Genomic DNA, 18,785 nt, shown 5'->3' with positions numbered 1-18,785 from the left:
GTAAATAAATAGTATTGACTTTGAACTAACTAACTGGTGTATTGGCTCTTTGATCGGTATTCGGGTTGAACCATGTGTTGGTATCGAGAGATATCTGGCGACTCTGAACGTAGAAACATAATTAGGATTAAGAAAGGCGACCATATTGACCGCCATATTTATAACCAGATAAACAGAGCAACAGTTTCCACTTGTAGGAAAGGCTAGAACCAGAGGGCACAGCCTCAGACTGAAGGAACGATACTTTAAAACAGAGATGAGGGGGAATTTCTTCAGCCAGAGGGTGGTGAATCTGTGGAACTCTTTACTGCAGAAGGCTGTGGAGGCCAAATCACTGAGTGTCTTTAAGCCAGAGATAGATAGGTTCTTGATTAATAAGGGGATCAGGGGTTATGGGGAGAAGGCAGGTGAATGGGGATGAGAAACATATCAGCCATGTGTGGATGGCAAAGCAGACTCAATGGGCCGAATGGCCGAATTCTGCTCCTATGTCTTATGGTCTTATGGCAGGGGGTTTCGGGGGGAATTTGAGGAAAAATGTTTATACCCAGAGGTGGTGGCGATCTGGAATGCATTGCCTGGGAGGATGGTAAACGCAGGTTGCCTCACATCCTTTAAAATGTACCTGGATGAGCACTTGGCACATCGTAACATTCAAGTGCTGGCAAATGGGATTAGGTAGGTAGGTCATGTGTCTTTCTTGCGTCGGTGCAGACTCAATGGGCCTCTTCTGCACCTGTGAGGACAGAGAGAGGGTATTGTGAGCTGGGAGCTAGGTGCATCGGGGTGGGGCCTCTGGCAGGTGGCATGTGAGTACACCGTACCTGGACATGGAGGGGTTGTACTGGTGGGTGGCAGAATGTGCTGTGGCACAAGTGCGGTGATCGGATTTGAGGAGGGTGTGAGGTGCCAGCCGCTGACCTTTTAGGTAGGAGGGGGCCAAGGTCAGGGTGTGCCAGGTGGAACTGATGCCAGGAGACCAGTGTTAACTTATCCTTGCGACCCAGTGGTGGTCATTGCTCTTCTTTCAACATTGTATGGTGGTCCTCCTTGTCACACTGTCCGAACTGACAGCCACAGCCAGGCAGCATTGGCAGCCCTTTTGCTGGTCCTCCGACCCCCCTAGGGGACAAGGGGCGGGATTCTCTGACCCCCCCATCGGGCCGGAGAAACGCCGAGGGGGCAGCGTGAGTACCGGCCCGTCGCCCCGACGCTGGCTGCCGAATTCTCCGGCGCTGGTTTTTTGGTGGGGGCGGGAATCGCGCCGGCGATTCTCCGCTCCGTGATGGGCCAAGCGCCACCCATTTTCGGCCTGTCCCGCTGGTGCAAATTACACAAGATTCCTACAGGCGGGACCTGGCTCTGCGGGCGGCCTGCGGAGACCTCCGGTGGGGGGGGTGATCGGGGTCCACCGATCCACAGGCAGGCCTGCGCCATGGGGGCACTCTTTCCCACGGGAGCGCCAGGAGGATCCAGCGTGATCCCAGCACATGCGCAGGGGGGTTGTTCTCCGCGCCGGCCATGGCAGACCTTTACAGCGGCCGGCGCGGAGAACAACCCCCCTGCGCATGTGCTGGGATCACGCTGGATCCTCCTGGCGCTCCCGCGCATGCGCCGGCCGGCGGAGGCACTTCGGCGCCAGTTGGCGCGGCGCCAAACCCGCCAGCGCCGGCCTAGCCCCAGAAGGTGCAGAGGATTCCGCACCTTCCAGGCGGCCCGACGCCGGAGTGGTTCACGCCACACCTCGGCGCCGGTACGGCCCATCCGGCCGGATATCGGAGAATCCCGGCCAAGGTGTCCTGTTTCCACGACAACATCCAGAATCCTGGCCAGGTCGGCAATCCTAAAGCGTGGAGCAGCTCTGCCTGGTGCCATGCTTATGTGCTGGATTGGGAGTGGGTTTGGAGGGAGCGTTTAAAAGCAGCTTCCCCTTGTTAGCGTGGAGCTGCCGTGTGCGAGTCTGCCGAATCAGCTGGCGGGACAGCTGTTCTGTGTGAAGCTCGTGGGGGATAATTGCCAGCCCTGAGTGCCGTGAAATACGGGCTCTGCTTTCATTGGTTAAGCCCTCGGGAAACACCCATGATGTCACCCCCACTATGACACTTTGAACTTTTTTCCATTAAATAGCGCCCTTAAATCCTAATTTCCGCTTACCTAGTTCCAGAATGTTTTAAAGACACATGTTGCAATGCAACGCCATCAACCTGAAATGTGAACTCCTCCTTCCTCTTCCCACAGACGCTGCCTGACCTGCATAGCTTTTCCAAAGCTTCTGTCTTTCTTCTGGAAATTACAGGAGGGATAAAATTGGCCTTCATGAGCCATGCTGAACAAGATCGTATCTATTCAGCAGCCTGATTTTCTTTTCCACTAATGTCAGCATACTGTGATGATTAACATCACCCCTTTGAGTCCAGGTCACAAGGGGATGCTATTGTTACATCCTCAGGTTAAGCTCCATAAAAGTAGCTACGGGTTGTCTGAAGCAACTCCTCTAAAAGAAATACACTGAGGCCATTTGAGGGATTGGCTGATTACACTGAGACCATGAAAGGTATCTACGACAAATCTGAACTCACAATACTTTAGCACTAAATTCAGCTACATAAAAGAGTCGAAGGAATGATCATAGTTAGTTAAGAACAATAAGTGTTAAGATGTGCGATAAATGTTACTGTTCCCTTGCATGGAGAGCAAATGGGAACCTGCACTGGGTGGGGCAAATGGATTGTTTCTGTGTAGTAAATTCTATCTATTTTGATATTGAATTAGCTACACGAAGGCAGTTCATGCAAGTAATTTTTTTTATTTGTTCTGCTGGAAGGATCCTCATCCACACATATCAGAAAATTCCAGTGCGCTGCTTGTTCTCTGTTTGTTAAGAAAAATGGATGGAAAATTATGTGCACTGTGATTTCCAGATAAAAATAACAAATGAGTCTCCACAGTGGCAGAAAATTGAACCTTAGATGTGATCAAGTGCAATTTGAGGAATAGGTCAGTTCACAGGCAAGGCAGTGCATCTATGAGCGTGCCTGGAAAATGTAGCTGAGATTAAAAGCTGTTTTACAGCAAGAATGGGTGAGGGGATAGCCGTTAATGTGAAATTTGGGCAGCATGGTAGCATTGTGGATAGCACAATTGCTTCACAGCTCCAGGGTCCCAGGTTCGATTCCGGCTTGGGTCACTGTCTGTACGGAGTCTGCACATCCTCCCGTGTGTGCATGGGTTTCCTCCGGGTGCACCAGTTTCCTCCCACAGTCCAAAGATGTGCAGGTTAGTTGGATTGGCCATGATAAATTGCCCTTAGTGTCCAAAATTGCCCTTAGTGTTGGGTGGGGTTACTGAGTTATGGGGATAGGGTGGAGGTGTTGACCTTGGGTAGGGTGCTCTTTCCAGGAGCCGGTGCTGACTCGATGGGCCGAATGCAGGTTCCCATTCTGCACTGCAAATTCTATGATAAACAGAAACCATTTTTCGTCTTCTTTGCCAATTTTTAATGTTTTCCTTTCTACATATTTATATCCCAACCATTTAAGCTATTTGCGCATTTTCTGGGTGGAATTTAATTCCCCCCTCATGTCCCAGACCTGGCTGGAAGACAGGGTGTGTTGAGAAATCAGATGGGAAGGTACAGGGAAGAGAACCCTTTCCATCTATCCCAGATTAAGTCAAGGCAGGTAGTTCAAGGATGGCCTTTCCACTTTGAGACCAATTGACTCCTTTAAGTGGACAATTATAGCCGCCTAAGGGCCTCATCCCACTTCCACTAATGTTTTACCCAGGCTTTCCTGTGGGCTCCAGGAGGGTGGGGCTTCCTGATCACCCTCTGCAGCAAGAGCTGCTCCCACTGTAAGACCTAGCCTTCCCTTCCCTCCACAATGAATCCCCTTGCCAGGATACCAGGACCTGCTGAACTAACCCCAATGAGCATGCTCCACTGCCCTATCTTCTCTGTTACTGTTTAAATTAGAACAACGGAAGTTGAGGGGTGACCTGATAGAGGTCTAAAAGATTATGAGGGGCATGGATAGAGTAGATGGGCAGGCACTGTTTTCCAGAGTGATGGGGTCAGTCACCAGGGGGTAAAGGTTTAAGGCCTGTGAGGCAAAGTTTAGAGGAGATGTGCGGTGCAGGTTTTTTGCACAGAGGTTGATGAGTACCTGGAATGCGTTGCCAGGGAAGGTTGTTGAAACAGATACATTAACGCCATTCAAAAGGCATCTCAACAAATACATGGATAGGATGGGTATAGATGGATACGGCACTAGGAAGTGCTGAGGCCAAGGGTGGTAACATGGACTGGTACAGGCTTGGAGTGCCTGACTGTTTCTGTGTTGTATTGTTTATTGTTCTTTGTTCTCGGACTTCCTTCATGGCTGCTACTCTGGAGCCTACTGCAGTACCAGCAGTGGTCACCATCCACTGCTAGGATGAAAGAGCTGCAAGACATCTGGTTGGTCAGCAGCTCAATGAAAGTGGGATCTTTGCCTTTAAAGGCACAAAAACTCTAACAGCAGGTTGTTAACTGCCTGATTGACATTTAATTTCATATCTGGCCTGTGGACAGGGCCATTATTGTAGCTATTAAATTCAGTCCTCTGTGTCTTGTCTATGTCTTTCTCGTCTGTCATAATGCCTCATATTAGGAACATAGGAACAAGAGTAAGCAATTGATCTCACTGACTATGTTCCACTATTCATTGTGCCATGGAGCAATGAAAATTGGGGTGCACTAGAGACTAGAATGTGGTCTGGAGGGTTGCACGGCTAAAAGAGGTAGTAGAGATAGGGAGAGATGAGCCATTGAAGGATTTTAACCTGAAGGGCATAGTGGAAACGTAATCTGAATAAATTTGGACATATTGGAAAGGGAGCTAAACATCTGCACCTTTGCTGATGTAGCCTAACTGTCTGCTCAATAATTTATCTGGCATCTTCATGTACCTCGTTGTAATAGTGCTCAACTGGTTTATAAGGATATTGATGTTAGGAGCCATGGTTACAGCACATACAGCACAGTTGCCAAGGAGACAACTTTGTAACCTTGGAAAACTTTAGGCAGCACACAAATTACAGGGAATATACAGGCTTGAAGCACATTCATAGATTTGACTTTCTTTCTATTTAAATATTCGCGCAGCTATGAGAAAACCTTTAGGACAGAATGTTCCAAATACAGAGCTTTGCGCAACAGATATTAGGAATTTGGACACAAGAGTTCCGCATGCCTGATGTCGGCTCCACGTGATTTTGCATCTTATATCAGTTAAAACAGTATAGTAGTTTAATAATCCAGTGTTCTTAACTAACAATACAGATAACATGAATTGAAATAACAGCAGGGCAGTTTGAGAAATTGAATTCAACATCAAATATATTTAAAGAGTGAACAATTGTCCCAAGGCACCTCAGAAGGAATCATAAAATTGAATCATAGAATTTACAGTGCAGAAGGAGGCCATTTGGCCCATCGAGTCTGCACCGGCCCTTGGAAAGAGCACCCCACCAAATAACGTTTTGCAGTTTAAAAAATTGGAAAGCCTGGTATCAGTCACAGCGACCAGGAACCTGTTGGATTGTTGTGAACCCTAATGGGGGTGTAAATATGCTGTCCATTCCCGGTCCAGCTGATACATTAATCTAGTCCCACACCAACATGGTTAACAATCTGAAAAATCCTCTGCAATGGTCAAGTAAGTCAGAGAGTTGCATTAAACTGCTTCAACACCACAGGGATTGTCCTGCCATCAACTTCTCAACAGGTCTAGGGATGGGCAATAAATGCTGTTTTTGTCAGCGATGTCCACATCCCACAAATTAGATTTTTAATGTCAACCACAAATCACAACGTAGCAGGTATGTACATCTCTACATACCCAAACCCCCAATATTTACTCCTGTCATGCAATGCCAGGACTGTTAAATCATAAAATCTTCCATTCACCTTTCTCAATCACATGGGGCAGATTATTTTGTGTGGATGGTTAATTAATATCAACATGATGCTAATGCAGCCTTGTGTTCTCAGGAGGATCAATATTTTGAATACATTTGATGTGGTTCTCCACTGGTGAAAATGTATTTATTATTTTTGCTCATGATCTAGATGGTAGACATTAGACCCCGTGGAAGGTTCAAGATGGCAGGCGGCACAGATCCAGAAGCCCGCCATCATTCTCAGCGTTTCCAATATTGACAGCTGTGTGAAAAGGAAGGGGGGGTAAAGCGTACATGCATTGTTTATGAATCAACTGCACCATTTAAATAGATGGGGGGGAACAGGAAGTCATGATTTTCACAATCAAAAGGTGTAAAAATCATTGTGGCAGGGATTTTCCACTCTGGAGCTGCTGTCAATGGAGAATTGGGACTTGTCTCTGCTGAACGGGGAGCGGGATCCAGGTGCGAGTCTCTCTCAACCATGCAAATATATGCATGATGGACAGCTCACCTGATTCCGTCGGAATCCTGGTATTGGGCCGCCATTTCGAGCAATCGGTCCTATTCTGAGGTGCTGCAGTGGGTCTCCTCCCCCAACAATGCAAATCCTGCCACCGCCCCCACCCCCCACCCACCCTGACAAGTAGGAGCATCTTTCCCCCTCCCCAAAACTGGAATAACGAGTCACTCAAGCATGTATGAGGTTCTCCTGATCACCTCCCCACTGATCACCCCCATAACACTCCCCAATCCCTAATCAGTCACCCCCATCAGAGCCCCTCATCAGACCGTTTCATCAGACTCCCCTATCAGTCCATCCCATCAATACCCCATCAGACTCCCCCCATCAGACCCCCCTATTAGTACCCCCCTCAGACCCCTGAATGCGCCTCCCAATCAGACCCCCACCTCACCCCCATCAAACCCCCCCTCAATCAAACCTATCATAGATTATTGTAACATTTATAGTGTAGAAGGAGGCCATTCGGCCCATCGAGTCCGCACCGGCTCTTGGAAAGAGCACCCCACCCAAGGTCAACACCTCCATAACCCAGTAATGGACTTAAAAGTTGCTGTTTGGTTTAGAAGAAGGTGAATTTTCAATCAGCTTTAAACCGGCTTCTACTTGTCGGCACTTGCAGCTGGAGCTTGTTAATTAGTTAATTGGATTAGGCCAGTTTTCAGAGGCTAGATTCACAGTATAAAAGTGATCCCCTACAATGCAGACTTTGTTTGCACTGAGTGCTGAATTTGGTGCATTTGAGTGCGATAGTGAGAGTTTGGTGACCGAGGGAGTGCTGAATTTGGTGCATTTGAGTGCGATAGTGAGAGTTTGGTGACCGAGGGAGTTAGGTGAGGAGGGAGTAAGGTGCTCCTTTCATTTTGTTTCTGACATTTCCGCAAAGAGTGCAAAGAGAGCCAGGAGTTTACAGAAAGTGTAGCTGACTGGGAGCAGGGCCGGAGGGCGGAGATCTAGTTAGTCCACAGGGCAGCTATATTCTGTCCGGTAAGAGGGGATGGAGGCTAGGCCAGTTACATGCTCCTCCTGTAGGATGTGGGTGGTGAGGGATACCACCGGTGTCCCCACTGACTATACCTGCGGGAAGTGCACCCAACTTCAGCTCCTCAAAGACCGTGTTATGGAACTGGAGCTGAAGCTGGATGAACTTCGGATCATCCGGGAGGCAGAGGGGGTGATTGAGAAGAGTTACAAGGAGGTAACCACACCCAAGGTACAGGACAAGAATAGTTGGGTTACAGTCAGGGGGAAAAAAACAAACAGGCAGACAGTGCAGGGATCCCTCGTGGCCGTTCCCCTTCAAAACAAGTATACCGTTTTGGATGCTGTTGGGGGGGATGACCTACCGGGGGAAGGCCCTAGCGGCCAGGTCTCTGGCACTGAGTCTGGCTCTGGGGCTCAGAAGGGAAGGGGGGAGAATAGAAAAGCAATAGTTGTAGGAGATTCAATGGTTAGGGGAATAGATAGGAGATTCTGTGGTCGCGAGCGAGACTCCCGGAAGGTATGTTGCCTCCCGGGTGCCAGGGCCAGGGATGTCTCGGATCGTGTCTTCAGGATCCTTAAGGGGGAGGGGGAGCAGCCAGAAGTCGTGGTGCACATTGGTACTAACAACGTAGGTAGGAAAAGGGGTGTGGAGGTAATAAACAAGTTTAGGGAGTTAGGCTGGAAGTTAAAAGCCAGGACAGACAGAGTTTTCATCTCTGGTTTGTTGCCGGTGCCACGTGATAGCGAGGCTAGGAATAGGGAGAGAGTGCAGTTGAACACGTGGCTGCAGGAATGGTGTAGGAGGGAGGGCTTCAGGTATTTGGATAATTGGAGCGCATTCTGGGGAAGGTGGGACCTGTACAAGCAGGACGGGTTGCATCTGAACCAGAGGGGCACCAATATCCTGGGAGGGAGGTTTTCTAGTACTCTTCGGGAGGGTTTAAACTAATTTGGCAGGGGAATGGGAACCGGATTTGTAGTCCAGCAACTAAGGTAGCCGATATTCAGGACGCCAAAGCGTGTAATGAGGCAGTGGGGAAGGGAACACTGACAAAGGAGAGTATTTGCAGGCACGGAGATGGGTTGAAGTGTGTATACTTCAATGAAAGAAGCATCAGGAATAAGGTGGGTGAACTTAAGGCATGGATCGGTACTTGGGACTACGATGTGGTGGCCATCACGGAAACTTGGATAGAAGAGGGCAGAAATGGTTGTTGGAGGTCCCTGGTTATAGATGTTTCAATAAGATTAGGGAGGGTGGTAAAAGAGGTGGGGGGGTGGCATTATTAATTAGAGATAGTATAACAGCTGCAGAAAGGCGGTTCGAGGAGTATCACCCTATTGAGGTAGTCTGGGTTGAAGTCAGAAATAGGAAAGGAGCAGTCACCTTGTTAGGAGTTTTCTATAGGCCCCCCAATAGTAGCAGAGATGTGGAGGAACAGATTGGGAAACAGATTTTGGAAAGGTGCAGAAGTCATAGGGTAGTAGTCATGGGCGACTTTAACTTCCCAAATATTGAGTGGAAACTCTTTAGATCAAATAGTTTGGATGAGGTGGTGTTTGTGCAGTGTGTCCAGGAAGCTTTTCTAACACAGTATGTAGATTGTCCGACCAGAGGAGGGGCAATATTGGATTTAGTACTGGGTAATGAACCAGGGCAAGTGAAAGATTTGTTAGTGGGGGAGCATTTTGGAGATAGTGACCACAATTCTGTGACTTTCACTTTAGTAATGGAGAGGGATAGGTACGTGCAACAGGGCAAGGTTTACAATTGGGGGAAGGGTAAATACGATGTTGTCAGACAAGAATTGAAGTGCATAAGTTGGGAACATAGGCTGGCAGGGAAGGACACAAGTGAAATGTGGAAGTTGTTCAAGGAACAGTTGCTACGTGTCCTTGATATGTATGTCCCTGTCAGGCAGGGAAGAGATGGTCGAGTGAGGGAACCATGGTTGACAAGAGAGGTTGAATGTCTTGTTAAGAGGAAAAAGGTGACTTATGTAAGGCTGAGGAAACAAGGTTCAGACAGGGCATTGGAGGGATACAAGATAGCCAGGAGGGAACTGAAGAAAGGGATTAGGAGAGCTAAGAGAGGGCATGAACAATCTTTGGCGGGTAGGATCAAGGAAAACCCCAAGGCCTTTTACACATATGTGAGGAATATGAGAATGACTAGAGCAAGGGTAGGTCCGATCAAGGACAGTAGCGGGAGATTGTGTATTGAGTCTGAAGAGATAGGAGAGGTCATGAACGAGTACTTTTCTTCTGTATTTACAAATGAGAGGGGCAATATTGTTGGAGAGGACAGTGTGAAACAGATTGGTAGGCTCGAGGAAATACTTGTTAGGAAGGAAGATGTGTTGGGCATTTTGAAAAACTTGAGGATAGACAAGTCCCCCGGGCCTGACGGGATATATCCAAGGATTCTATGGGAAGCAAGAGATGAAATTGCAGAGCCGTTGGCAATGATCTTTTCGTCCTCACTGTCAACAGGGGTGGTACCAGGGGATTGGAGAGTGGCGAATGTCGTGCCCCTGTTCAAAAAGGGACTAGGGATAACCCTGGGAATTACAGGCCAGTTAGTCTTACTTCGGTGGTAGGCAAAGTAATGGAAAGGGTACTGAAGGATAGGATTTCTGAGCATCTGGAAAGCCACTGCTTGATTAGGGATAGTCAGCACGGATTTGTGAGGGGTAGGTCTTGCCTTACAAATCTTATTGAATTCTTTGAGGAGGTGACCAAGCATGTGGATGAAGGTAAAGCAGTGGATGTAGTGTACATGGATTTTAGTAAGGCATTTGATAAGGTTCCCCATGGTAGGCTTATGCAGAAAGTAAGGAGGCATGGGATAGTGGGAAATTTGGCCAGTTGGATAACGAACTGGCTAACCGATAGAAGTCAGAGAGTGGTGGTTGATGGCAAATATTCAGCCTGGATCCCAGTTACCAGTGGCGTACCGCAGGGATCAGTTCTGGGTCCTCTGCTGTTTGTGATTTTCATTAATGACTTGGATGAGGGAGTTGAAGGGTGGGTCAGTAAATTTGCAGACGATACGAAGATTGGTGGAGTTGTGGATAGTAAGGAGGGCTGTTGTCGGCTGCAAAGAGACATAGATAGGGTGCAGAGCTGGGCTGAGAAGTGGCAGATGGAGGTTAACCCTGAAAAGTGTGAGGTTGTCCATTTTGGAAGGACAAATATGAATGCGGAATATAGGGTTAACGGTAGAGTTCTTGGCAATGTGGAGGAGCAGAGAGATCTTGGGGTCTATGTTCATACATCTTTGAAAGTTGCCACTCACGTGGATAGAGCTGTGAAGAAGGCCTATGGTGTGCTCGCGTTCATTAACAGAGGGATTGAATTTAAGAGCCGTGAGGTGATGATGCAGCTGTACAAAACTTTGGTAAGGCCACATTTGGAGTATTGTGTACAGTTTTGGTCGCCTCATTTTAGGAAGGATGTGGAAGCTTTGGAAAAGGTGCAAAGAAGATTTACCAGGATGTTACCTGGAATGGAGAGTAGGTCTTACGAGGAAAGGTTGAGGGTGCTAGGCCTTTTCTCATTAGAACGAAGAAGGATGAGGGTCGACTTGATAGAGTTTTATAAGATGATCAGGGGAATAGATAGAGTAAACAGTCAGAGACTTTTTCCCCGGGTGGAACAAACCATTACAAGGGGACATAAATTTAAGGTGAACGGTGAAAGATATAGGAGGGATATCAGAGGTAGGTTCTTTACCCAGAGAGTAGTGGGGGCATGGACTGCACTGCCTGTGGAAGTAGTTGAGTCGGAAACATTAGGGACCTTCAAGCAGCTATTGGATAGGTACATGGATTACGGTAAAATGATATAGTGTAGATTTATTTGTTCTCAAGGGCAGCACGGTAGCATTGTGGATAGCACAATTGCTTCACAGCTCCAGGGTCCCAGGTTCGATTCCGGCTTGGGTCACTGTCTGTGCGGGGTCTGCACGTCCTCCCCGTGTCTGCGTGGGTTTCCTCCGGGTGCTCCGCTTTCCTCCCACAGTCCAAAGATGTGCGGGTTAGGTGAATTGGCCAATGATAAATTGCCCTTAATGTCCAAATTGCCCTTGGTGTTGGGTGGAGGTGTTGAGTTTGGGTAGGGTGCTCTTTCCAAGAGCCGGTGCAGACTCAAAGGGCCGAATGGCCTCCTTCTGCACTGTAAATTCAATGATAATCTATGATTAATCTAGGACAAAGGTTCGGCACAACATTGTGGGCCGAAGGGCCTGTTCTGTGCTGTATTTTCTATGTTCTATGTTCTATGTAACCCCACCCAACATTAACACTAAGGGCAATTTTGGACACTAAGGGCAATTTATCATGGCCAATCCACCGAACCTGCACATCTTTGGACTGTGGGAGGAAGCCGGAGCACCCGGAGGAAACCCACGCACACACGGGGAGGATGTGCAGACTCCGCACAGACAGTGACGCAAGCCGGAATCAAACCTGGGACCCTGGAGCTGTGAAGCAATTGTGCTATCCACAATGCTACCATATCAGACCAGCTCATCAGACCCTCCAATAATCACCCCTCAGACCCCCCATCAGAGACTGCCATCACTACCCCATCAGACCCCTGAATGCACCACCGCAATCAAACCCCCATCACACCCCCATCAAAACCCCCCCATCAATCAAACTTGTCAGACCCCCTCATCAGACCCCCCAATCAGACCCTTCATCAGTCACCCCATCAGTTGCCCCATCAGAGACCACCATCAGAGACTCCTATCGGAGATCCCATCAATTACCCTTGCCTGAAAGCTGAAGAGCAGACCAAGCAGTGAAAGACCATTGCATCTTCACTTACCCTTGCTTAACATCTGCTACCTCAGACAAATGTGTTTAAAGCAGCAGCTGTTACAAGTGTCAGAGGGTTTCAAATCCCCTAACAGCCTTTGAAATGCAAACCTTCCATTCAATTTCACACAGCAATACATTTTACTAACCAGTGATTGACAGTTTTATTACTCCAGGGACAGGTGTTTGGTGGATTATTTATCTATCTTCCCTTCATGCTTGGATGCATCTCCATTACCCTGCATTGATACCAGCCACAATGTTTATCAACACTCTTGCTATGATTGACAGCTGCTCAACACATCAAAAGGAGCTGTTTGGTTTCATTTCTTCTTATTGACAGCGGCGGCAGGAAATTGGAACATTGCAATGACTCGGCGCCAAACCCATTTTTCAGGGGACGCTCCATTCTCCACCAGATTGAGAATCCCGATTGTGTGTTGGGAAATAGAGAACCCACTCACTCCTGTGAGTTCCATAACTTGTTCTAGAACTGTAAACACTCTAAAGAGCAGAGCAAAAGAATTCTAAGCTTCTAAGAGTTGAATGAGATATCGAATTTAAAGCTGAATTTGTCTCTGAGATGACTTTAGGAAAGAGGGGATGTTGTGGCTGGAAAAGAGCAAGGGCACATCTGCGTGAGCGTCTCTTCATCATTCCTTGCCTCTTAAACCAAGAGGGCAACATTTCAGACTGCTAGTCTCACTCGGGGTACAGAATGCTGTCCATGAATGAAGGAAGGTTGCAGGAATGGGTACAAGGCCCATATGTGGATTATGGAAGAAAGGCAGAGACATCAGCATGCAGCTAGAGTGATAATACCCAGGCATGAGGTGGAAGAAGCAAGAAAGAGGGAGGGGAAATATTACTGTGGGCAAAGGGTTGACCTGAAAATGTGTAGCTTCCTCAAAATGACTAATAGGCTGTGTCGACGAAGACTTGGAACGTCTCAGGATATTTTCAGAGAAATTGGCTCCATGTTGGAGGCAGACTTAATATTTAATCTTTATTAGTGTCACAAGTAGGCTTCCATTAACACTGCAGTGAACCCCTAGTCGCCACACTCGGGTGCCTATTCGAGTACACTGAGGGAGAATTCAGAATGTCCAATTCACCGAACAAGCCCGTCTTTTGGGATGCCTCAAGCAACAGGTACCCAATTCCTACTAGTTGCAGTAAGTTATGGTGGCCCTTGACTTTTATGCAGCAGAATCCTTCTCGGTCTCTACTGCAGATCCCTGCAGCATCTCAAAATCAGCTGCCCACAGGTGTATAGCCTCAGCAACCTCTTTTCCAGGGTAGGGAAGCACAGTCATTTCTCAACAGATGTGGAGTCTCAGAGCCAAAGAGCGATGGGCTTTCTGTCAATAGCTGGCTTTCCACAAGTGCAAGGTGTAATAGATTGCACACACATCACAATCACAGCACCATTGTACACAATATGATGTTCTCACATGTTTGCATACGATTCCTTGGAAACTACCATGGCCCTTTCATTTTGAGGGAGGCAACCCCGTCAGAACCTTTTGAGCCTATACCCCAGATCCGTGACGGATTATTGGGTGACAAAGGTTATCCATTGAGGAGGTGGCTACTTACTCCATTGTGCCAATGGGGATGATACCAGAATAGCATTATAACACCAGTCACCTTCAAACCAGCGCAATCATCAAGCAGGCTACTGTCCTTTTAAACATGTCTTTCCAATACCTTGACCCCTTGGGAGGAGCACTGCAACACTCAGCTGAAAGGGTGTCAAGGATAGTGGTGGCTTGATGCATGTTGCATACTATGGCTCAGCAAAGAGGTTTATAAATGCAAAATTCCAGAGCACAGTAAAAGAGACAATTCATCAGAAGAAGGGATGCAAGGTGGAGATGGAGCCACCTGCCTCAGGTAAAGATGTAACTGAGGAGGATGAGCAGGAAGATGAAGGGTCAATGGGAAATAATAAAAAGTGTGCCCAGGTGCCGAGCGCCAGTTCAGTACATATTGCAATAGCCAACAAGGAGGACCTGGGACAGTTCTCTTATGCAACATTGAGGATATCGATGCACCCTTGGAAGCAAATGTCTGTCAAGTCATTGCTGGATGAGTACCTTTGATACCATAGCCACCTCACAGATTACCATTCCACCACAAGATTTTTAAAAAGTAAGTGTCCTTGAGAATCTCTGGTATCACAATAGCTAAAATCATCACCTTCATAAGTCTGCATTCGGCTGCCTTGAGGGACTGACATTGTGATGCCCTGAGACAGAGAGGCATGGCAAATGTTTTTATCATGATGTTGCCTGGAATGGCGAGTAGGTCTTACGAGGAAAGGTTGAGGGTGCTCGGCCTTTTCTTATTAGAACAGGGAAGGATGAGGGGAGACTTGTTAGAGGTTAATAAGATGATCAGGGGAATAGATAGAGTAGACAGTCAGAGACTTTTCCCCCGGGTCGAACAAACCATTACAAGGGGACATAAATTTAAGGTGAATGGTGCAAGATATAGGCTGGATGTCAGAGGTAGGTTCTTTACCCAGAGAGTAGTGGGGGCATGCCCAATGTGGTCTCCTCTATGTCGGAGAGACCAAACGCAGGCTGGGTGATCGCTTTGCTGAGCATCTTCAGTCTGTGCGCATTCAGGACCCTGACCTTCCCGTTGATTGCCATTTTAACAAAAGACCCTGCTCCCATGCCCACATGTCTGTTCTTGGCCTGCTGCAATGTTCCAGTGAAGCTCAACGCAAACTGGAGGAACAACATCTCATCTTCCAGTTAGGTGTGCTACAGCCATCCAGTCTCAACATTGAATTCAACAACTTCAGATGATTAGCTCTACCCCACCTCAACCCATTTGTTTTCATCCCATTTAATTTCAACTGTCTCTTACCATTTCTTTCTTTCTTGTCTTTCTTAATATATATTTAATCCCCCCCCCCCACCATCTTATCCACCTTCCCTTACCCTTTCCCCTCTTTGCTTCCCCCTTCCCCTCCCCCCACATCTACAGTTTACCCTCTGATGTTAGTTTCTCTCTGTTTGGCCTTTCACATCTTTTGTTCTCTCTGGGGACTGCACTCTTTCCCCTTGGTTTCTGTGGCCATTAGCACCCGGTTTCCCTGGGTTTCTGTGGCTATGACCCATCTTTCATTCTCACTCCACAGTATAAATACTTCCCACTTTCTCTGTCTGTTAGCTTTGACAAAGAGTCATCGGACTCAAAACATTAGCTCTTTTCTCTCCCTACAGATGCTGCCAGGCCTGCTGAGATTTTCCAGCATTTTCTCTTTTGGTTTCAGATTCCAGCATCCGCAGTAATTTGCTATCAGTAAGAGAGAATCTAACCACCTCTCCTTCACACTCAATGGCATTACCATCACTGAATTCCCCACGAACAACGTCCTAGGGATTACCATTGACAAGGAACTGAACTCAACCAGCCACATAAATACTATGGCTTCAAGAGCAGGTCTGAGGATATTCATAACACCCCTCCTGACTCCCCAAAGTCTCTCCATCATCTACAAGGTTCAAGTCAGGATAATGATGGAATACTCTTCATTTGCCTGAATGAGTGTGGCTCCAACAGCACTCAAGAATCTTGACACCATGCAGGACAAAGCAGATTGCATGACTGGCATGCCATTTTGCACCTGAAGCATTCTCTCCCTCCACCATCAATGCATAATGGCAGTCGGGTGTTCGGTCTACATGATGGTCTATAGCAACTAACCAAAGCTCCTTTGCAAAACTTCCAATCCCGTAACATCTGCCATCTAGAAGGGCAAGGGCACAGACACATGGAAACACCACCTCCTGATTTGGAAATATATTGCCATTCCTCCTGGAACTCCCTAGCTAACAGTACTGTTGGTGTACCTAAACCTCATGGATTACAGCAGTTCCAAATGGTGCCTCACCACCACCTTCTCAAGGGCAATTAGGGATGGGCATTAAATATTAATCTCGCCAGCTATCTTCACAACCCACAGTTGACCGCGATCCACAGTGAATGCTTCACTCAGCACCCGACTTGACTGTGATGGACATGCCTGGTTTCATATTTCACAGTCAGGAGGTGACTGAGGGATGGATTCTGACTACTCTTCAGCAACAGTGATAAGTTCATGCAGTGGGTTGGTTATCCTATGCACCACTCAGCAAGTATATACATTTATCCTTTGATTTTTGCGTGTATTGATAGAAAATTGAAATGGAACACTTAATAATATGAGATATAACACCACATCTGAACTCATCACTCATCAGGGAGCAAAATGCAGTGGCCCCTTTTAAGCTGGAGCACTCCCAAATGATTCCTAACAACCCACTTCCCCCCCAACCACCACCACCACCACTGTCACCATGTTTCCTCAGAAAAGATTGAAGCAGATTGGTCACCTCTCTGTCTGTAGGCATTGAGCAGTGCCATGGCTGGCCTCTTCATAAAAATATCCATTGGGGTCCTGGCTGAGACCATGGGACCTGTAATACTACCATGGTTCCAGCATCTATTGTGCCACCATGCTTGTATTACTGGTCCCATGGTCTCAGGCAGGTCCAACATTCATTGTGCCACTATGAAAATGTCCTGACTATGGATACATAGTTTCTCATGTATTCCATGAAGGTCATGCCGTGGGTTGATGCTGCATATGACTCTCCACGAGATGGCCATGATTAGAGCTCATCTAGTCGAGCCCCGAAATGATCACCATGACGAACCCCTCCACTCACAGTGCCTGAACATGCATTGTCTCGGGGAAATCCGCCAGACACCCACAGATCTGCTGCTGCTCATCGAAGTACTGTACCTCATTAGGTGACTCCTCCTCTTTGCCAACTGAACCATCATCATCAATGTCTTCCCTCCTCAGAGGAGGGTGTATATGCACAGATGTCCCTGACTCAGACATCTCCTCCTGCACTCTGGTGTTGTGCCCTTTGCCATGTGCAATTGACTCTATACATGGGCTACTTCCCTCCTCAGTGCTGATATTTGTGCTGGTGGATTGTGGGCTGGTCAGAAGTCTCTTGACCCTCCCTTTCCTGTTGCTCGGGGGAAGTTCCAGCTCTGGGACTGTGGTTCTGCAGCAAGGGGATCTGTTGGGGACACAACTTGAGATAATTCATCATCATCATCTGTATTAGTGTCACAAGTAGGCTTACATTAAAACTGCAATTTAGTTACTGTGGAAATCCCCTAGTCACCACTGTTGCCAATTTGTACCAGAGACGCCAATAATGTTGCTCTTTTTAATGAGTGGAATACTATCCCACCAATCGGCACCAATAATGTTGCCAAATTAACTAGATATGGCAGTTATTAATGAAAATGTTGCTTTTCAGAGTCGCCAGGTATCAAATGATACCACCACAAGGCTTTACTGGATAGCGATCAAAGGACCAAACAACCAGTTAGTCAGTTCAAGTTCAAAGATAGTTTATTTACACACAAGGATTACTTCGACATGCAACATAAAACACTGCAAGTTAAACTACACCTAACAACTACTATAACCTATACTTAACTTAAGGACAACTGGCTCTTTGCAGATGAACAAGGCCTTTGTACTGATCTTGTGTGGCTGGGTAGAAGAAGTGCTTCATTTCTGCTGAGATCAACCATCTGGTAGTGATCGTTGGTCTTGAACTTGTCTTCTGGTCGTAATGCTACACTTGGTTTTAGGCATAGGCTGGGGCCAAGAGAGACCGAACACATGGCTGTGTCTCTTTTTATCCCTCCGGGATTTTGCGCTCTTTGGGGTGGTCCTTAGCATTGGACCAATAATTCGACAGGCTTCGATCACTGCCTTCGATTTTGGCCAATAAAGGGGCGGGTGCCTTGATGGCTGGGCGTGTCCTGAACAGTCATTGACCTTGGCTGTTTGGGCTTTCTTAGCAAAGGGAGTGGCGCCGGTTAGTCTGCATCTGTATCGGTTACCTGAGTACAGTCCTTTTGTTCTGGGGAAATGGGCCATTAGATTGCAAACGAGCGGGGGTTTCGCTCGCGTCTAGCTATCTGGGTTGCAAATACACACACAAGCTCTGAATGTGTCTGAGTCCTGGGTTGGCCATAATTCCCATGTCCTTTGCAGGTGGCCACCTGAGATGGCTACATTCCATCCTTTTGATCCTGAACGCGAAGCGTGGTGGATCACACTGTTGATCCCTCATCCGTCCTTGGTGTGCCGGTTACCCTTGGTACACTACTCTGTCCTATGTTTTTGGAGCATTTATCTAAGTTTCATTAATACATCATACATTCATAATTTCTAACGGGTCACTATAAACATTCAACTATTACACATTTAACTTATTTGCACAAGGGAATATCTAACTATCACTATCTAAGCTACTCTCATGCTGCTGGCAAATATAAAAAAGAACTTATGTACAATACAAATGTTTTAAAACAACGGCAGCATCACATTTCTACTGAACTTATCAACGTTACGTTTTATTGGTGGTTACATTGTTTGTTGGGTTGGGTGAATTCCGAAGAAGGGGGCTCAGAGTGTATAT

Source organism: Scyliorhinus torazame, chromosome 15, assembly GCF_047496885.1.
Source record: "Scyliorhinus torazame isolate Kashiwa2021f chromosome 15, sScyTor2.1, whole genome shotgun sequence".
Lineage (NCBI taxonomy): Eukaryota > Metazoa > Chordata > Chondrichthyes > Carcharhiniformes > Scyliorhinidae > Scyliorhinus > Scyliorhinus torazame.
Note: the sequence above shows the minus strand (reverse complement) of the source record.